Raw genomic sequence first — 6,000 nt, forward strand, 5'->3', positions numbered from 1 at the left:
AAACTTCTTTGTCAAGAGACCTGTATAAGAATCATATGACATTGATGTCACTCTTAAACAAGAAGTAGCTAAATTCCACAAATAGCCTATAATGAAATGAACCATGCTTATTTTTAAAATAATGAGATATAACATAACCAATAAATGCATAAATAGTAATTTGTTACCCAAGGAGCTGTCATAATTGTAACATACTAGTCTTGGATTTGGGGCATAAGTAAATTTTCTAGTAAAACTTTTTCTATTATTATTATGATTATAGTTTCATCATATTTTTATATTGATTATTTTAAATAATTTCTATTATAATTTTATTTGAATTTACTAGAGTTTTGTTTTAATAATTATTACTAAATTGTATCAGATTACGTTCACTAGAGTTTGGTTTGAATTTAAAGTTTATTTCTCCCTATCTCCACCGAACCTCATCTCTTGATTTTTAGCCTCTATTCAAACACTTTAAACCTCAAAATCCGTATGTTTCTCAGTGTTAGTTGTTAACATTCTAGTGGGAACCGACTCTGTTGATGAGTAATTTTCTCCACTCCGCACGTCTCCACTCTCTTGCACATGCACGTCTCTACTCCTCTAGATTTCCTTTTATTTTTTCTCTATCGTCTACCCTTATAAATTGTGCTTACCCCGTATACGTAATGAGAAACTCGTGAGCCACCCCACAAAATCCTTTATTTCTGAAATACCCAGAGGAACAACACTTTCGCTTAAGCCTTAGTTTCTACCTAACCGCCGCCGACCACCATAGGACGTCGGAGCACCACCCGCGGAACTAGAAACTGCAGACCAGCGCAGCCCCGCCGAGCCCACTCCTTTCCGGTAAACCCTCGACCGCCGCCAACCTCCTCTCCCTTTCGGTTTTCTTTAGTAGTTCTCTCTTGGCATCGCACCTCCTTGCCCAGAGGACCACCCTGTCGCGCCGTCGTGACCCTTGACAGCCACCCTGAGCCATTGCAGTGGCCTTCTCCCTCTCTCGGTGAGTCCGTCGCAGTGGCCTTCCCTCTCTCTCAAACTCTCTATTTTTTTTTTTTTTTTTTTGCTTAGCCATGTATCATGTTTCTAGAAGAATCCTTAGGTTCTTAATGGACCCTTGGGCCCTAGGCCCTTATGTGCGTGTGATGGGCTTATTTTGTTAAGCTCATGTAGTAATAATATTATGTTCTGGGCCAGATTGCAACTCTTACAAATTCTAATGATCTTTAAATGGACTTCTATTTTAAATTGGATTTAATCTTATTTTATTTCAACAACAGTTTTACTAATTTTATTTAGCTTAACATTTTAAAATTCAGTTTCCTTAAATAAATATATTAGTCAAAGGTTATTATATAAGGATATTTTGCTAATATTTTGTTAATATTCCTTTGTCTATTTAGTAAAATTTAATAAAATTATTATGTTAAGAATATTTAATAGAATTTATTAGGTTTCTTATAAGATTTAATAATTATGTTAAGAAATGAAATTTAGTTTAAGAATTTAAGTTTTATGCATTATTGTAAAATAGCTCGAGTATTCTACTAAATTATAAATTAGTATTTAAGTAATTTAAATACTAGGATTTTTTATTATAGTGTTAAACAAAAGATATATTTGACTATCTTTTAGATTGTGAGTTTAATTAAGTAAGATATTAGTACTTATTTATTCCCAAACAAATTTAGTGATAGTTATTATTGCATATAGGTGTCAAGTTACAAAGTGTTATTCAAGAAGAACCGCAGCGAGGTAAGTAATTTGATCACAAATTATGATAATCACAATTCAGCTTATAAATAAGTATTATTCAAGCCAGTTCATTTCCAGCCATTATTTATGCACCACTCATGTCATATGAAAACATGTCATCCAGCATAGCATACGATTTTTTCATTCCGCATCATGTTTAAATTCAGAAATATGATTATGTATATAATATGTCATGCATCTCATGTGTATAAGACACGTAAGCTATCTTAAATTCTAGTGCAAGATAAGATCAAATCAGTTAATAAGATGGCCATTCAGATGCATGGTACCAATGCAGTTCAACTTCAGGGTGGATGTGCAAGCCACGAACTCAGTCGTGACCACATAGTATGCCAGAATACTATTAGTGGCTCCCCTTGCTGCAGCGGGATGTGGGGCCGGTGCACAACCTCGCACATAGGGTTAAGTGTGTTGGTCAGTCAAATAAATCAGTTAAATCATATAAAACAGTCAGATCAATCAGTTAATTCAGTTAAATCAGTAATGCATAGCAGAAGCATTAGTATGAACAGTCATGGATTTAAAATCTCAGTATGAAAATTTTTTATGAAAACCTTATGTTTATTATGTTTATGTTCTGATGGATTTCTTGCTGAGTATTCGACTTATTTTTGTTTGTTTTCATGTTTTTAACCACCCAGGTGAGGATGATGAATACGAGCAGGCATGTCAGGAATAGAAGGAGCAATAAATTTTAGTTCAGACTTTCTCAAATAAAACATGCTTTTATGATGTGAATTTTATTCAGTTTATTCATTTAATGTTTTTGGAAGATATTTTATTAGATATTTTTCTACAAAATAAATTTCTAATTTCATTTATGAAATTTGAGATCTCTTGCCAAATTTATTTTTATGAAAAATACGTAACACTCCTTGTCTAAGGGAAGGGGGTGTTACATAACGACAAGGTCCAGCTGAAGTGAGATTATTGCCGGAAGGAGAAGTTGCCAAATTTTGTAGAAATTTTAACAGTAAGTGTATCTCATGAATTTTAATAGAACCTATGTATCTTGTGGTTTACATTGACCAATACTGACATTGATACATAGTAGGAATACAGATATTGGAAAATACTCAACAAGTTTTGTTCTCACCAACATTTGAGACTGGAGTTTGAGGTCTAAATTTACTGCCGTTCGAAAGCCGTGATGTTTTGTTTGCCTTTCCCCCTTTTACTGACACAGGTTTCTGAAGGGGACTGTTAACTACTTCAGTGAACCCAGGACCAGCCATTCTATCAACAGAATCAGCTTCATAATCTGTTGTGTCACTCTTCCGCTTTAATTGCTGATAAACACCATTTGATTTTTTTTTTCAAAATAAAATTATCAACATGTGCAAATACACTTAAATTAAATGCAAAAATTCAAGCCTCCATTCAATACAATAGAATGCTAACTGAATGTACAAATATACATGCGGAAAAACCATCACCAAATTGACAACCAATCTAATTTTCAGTAGGCTAGAAATTGACAACCAATCCAAATTGTCACCAGAAAGATCATTGAATTGTAAGTATCTCATCACTCTCAAAAGCAAATTTACAGTAAACATCTGAATTTTTTCTATAGCTGAGGTTTCTCAAAGGTAAACTCATGAAAACTCTTAATTTTCCAACTACCACACTTGTACAAAATAATTGAAACAACAGAAAAGAGGAATGTGATAGATATGAATGATTACTTGACAGACACCATTATCGTTTTTCCATATAGAATGACTTGGATACATCATGTAAATAAAGCATTGCATTCGTAACCGATTCACAATCAATCATGGAGAATATCCAAAAAAAAGTGAACTTACCCAGACAGTACACAGAAACTCCAAATCTACGAAATCAAAACAAACATAGATGAAGGCAATAGCACTATGCTCAGATGAAATACTTGCAATACATATACCTATAACGAGAGGGGAAAAAATTGAAAAATACAGACCCATTCATTGAGCAGCAGCCCCTCGTCCACGATCCGGTCGCGATCCCCCACATATGACGATGGAATCAAGAGAGAGAGAGAAAATTAGGGCGAAATAGAGAGTGGGAGAAACGGACGGAGAGGGAGAGAGAGAGAGAGAGAGAGAGAGAGAGAGAGAGAGAGAGACGTGCACACACAGAGACGAAGATAGAGAAAGAAATAGACAGAGGATTGAGATAGAGAGAGGTGGCGATGGCACGGCAGCAGGCACGACTTGGGAAGGGCGGCAGCAAACTCATAAACGATAGAGAATGAGTATCGATTTAGGGGAAAAGAAAAAAGCGGGAGAAGGAAAAGAAACGAGGGGGAAAAAGAAAGAAGGGGACTTCGCAGGATTTTAATTTCAATCACCGCAAATACAGCAAAAACATCATCGTCAAAGACCCATGCGTGCTATACGCCGAGGCTGTATCTGGGATTATATTTGCGGCGACATATTTTCAGCGCAAATAGTCTTTTTAGCGGTGATTTTCTCTCTCTCCAGAAGAAAAATACTGTTACAGTGATAAACGGCCTCTGCAGTCCAATTGTTGCTCATCGCAATATCTTTTGGCCCATAAACGGCTTTTTCTTGTAGTGTGAAGCCGAAACCCACACAAGATATTATAGGTCATGTTTTGTAACAAATATAATCGGACTCAACATCCGGCCACGACCTACTTGAAATAGAATAAAACAATCTACCATGACTTCCAACTAATGGGCAGAGATGTAATTAATATTAAAAAGGCTTAAAATCTTCCATTATGAGCTATACACGTGATCTTAAGGGCTTTTATGTAACTATATATAATAAGTGGGTAGAACTCAAAGGCTAGAACTTGAAGAAAAACAAGCTTCAAAGGAAGTACATCTGGTAAGGGAGGGACTGTCTGAGATAACTCACCGAGAGAACAAAAACCATGTGGCGGAGTTGGTGCGATGGCAAACCTGGTGGCCAGAAAGAATAGAGAGAGAATAGAGAGAGAGAGAACACGATGTGAGGGAAAGAGAGATTACCGAGAGAGTTGAGGGCTACGCCTGGGGTGCTCGGCGATAGAGACTCACTGTGTAGAGCAACCAAACGTTGTAACTTTCACCGTCAGCTGAGATGTGACGACTTGCAATTTCTGTGTGTCACGGTGGGGGAGCAAGTGCTCTATTTTGAAGAGCAGAAACAAAGCCTGCCATGTGGGGTTGGATGTATGGAGGTTGTTGGCGTAGAGGAAGATGATGTGCGACGGGGGTTGGTTTGGCTATGCGGTGCTAGTGCACGGTTAATGGTGTGAAACAAGGCTATTCGTGTAGTAAGTTTCACGGTGGCTGAGTAGAGGAGTGTTACAGTGGTGGTCCACTGGTGTAGCATTGTTACAGGTTGTGACAGAAGGTTGTGGGGAGACCGTGAGGGTGCAACGTCGTGAGATGTGTTGGCTTCTTTGGTCGTGGTTAGAGGTTGCATGGTTGTGGAACTAGCTACGGCCTCACAACTTTGTAATGTGACCTTCAGTGCATGTACTCCTTCGATGCAACGACTATGTGGTGATGGTGGTTTTCTGGCGTATACTGAAGGTTGACGACAACCCTAGATTGAGGAAGAAAAAATGAGGTTTGCATGAATATGTGGGTATATATATATATATATATATATATATATATATATATATATATATATATATGCCCTGTTGTGAACCCTAGTGGGATGGAGAGGTGCATGGTGAGTCGACGTGTGTGGGTGTGGAAACTGATCCCTAGGTTCTCACAGGCTTGTGTTTTGGGAAATTTGGACTTTTTCCATGAGTTATGGGCCCCAACATAGCTTCTAAAAATAATACAACTTGTCCCATAAATATTTCAGCCAATTCCCACTTGGTCCATTAAAAAATTTGAACTCAATTATCAAGTCCAATAAAATTCATACTCTGCCAAAATAGATTTTGCGTCCGTAGCCTACTCCAAAATTTACTCGTTCACTACCAAGTGAGTTTTTCATACATATTAACCCAAAAGAAAAATTTTATACAACTTGTGATTAGCTTAGGCTTGGTGCTGGGGCCTGAGTGTTACAATACACACACACATATATGTATATATATGTGAGATGAACATATAGGCTTGCTCTTATCCACAAGAAACATAGAAAACAAATAAGCTTGAAAATACGAAAAGCTATCAATCATTTATCTAAGTTCATAGTTTTTTTTCCAAGTTCATGGTGATATATGTAAATATATATGTGTGTGTGTGTGTGTGTGTAATCTGACTAATCAAAGTAA

The sequence above is a fragment of the Juglans microcarpa x Juglans regia genome, chromosome 4S (genome assembly GCF_004785595.1).
Source record: "Juglans microcarpa x Juglans regia isolate MS1-56 chromosome 4S, Jm3101_v1.0, whole genome shotgun sequence".
NCBI lineage: Eukaryota > Viridiplantae > Streptophyta > Magnoliopsida > Fagales > Juglandaceae > Juglans > Juglans microcarpa x Juglans regia.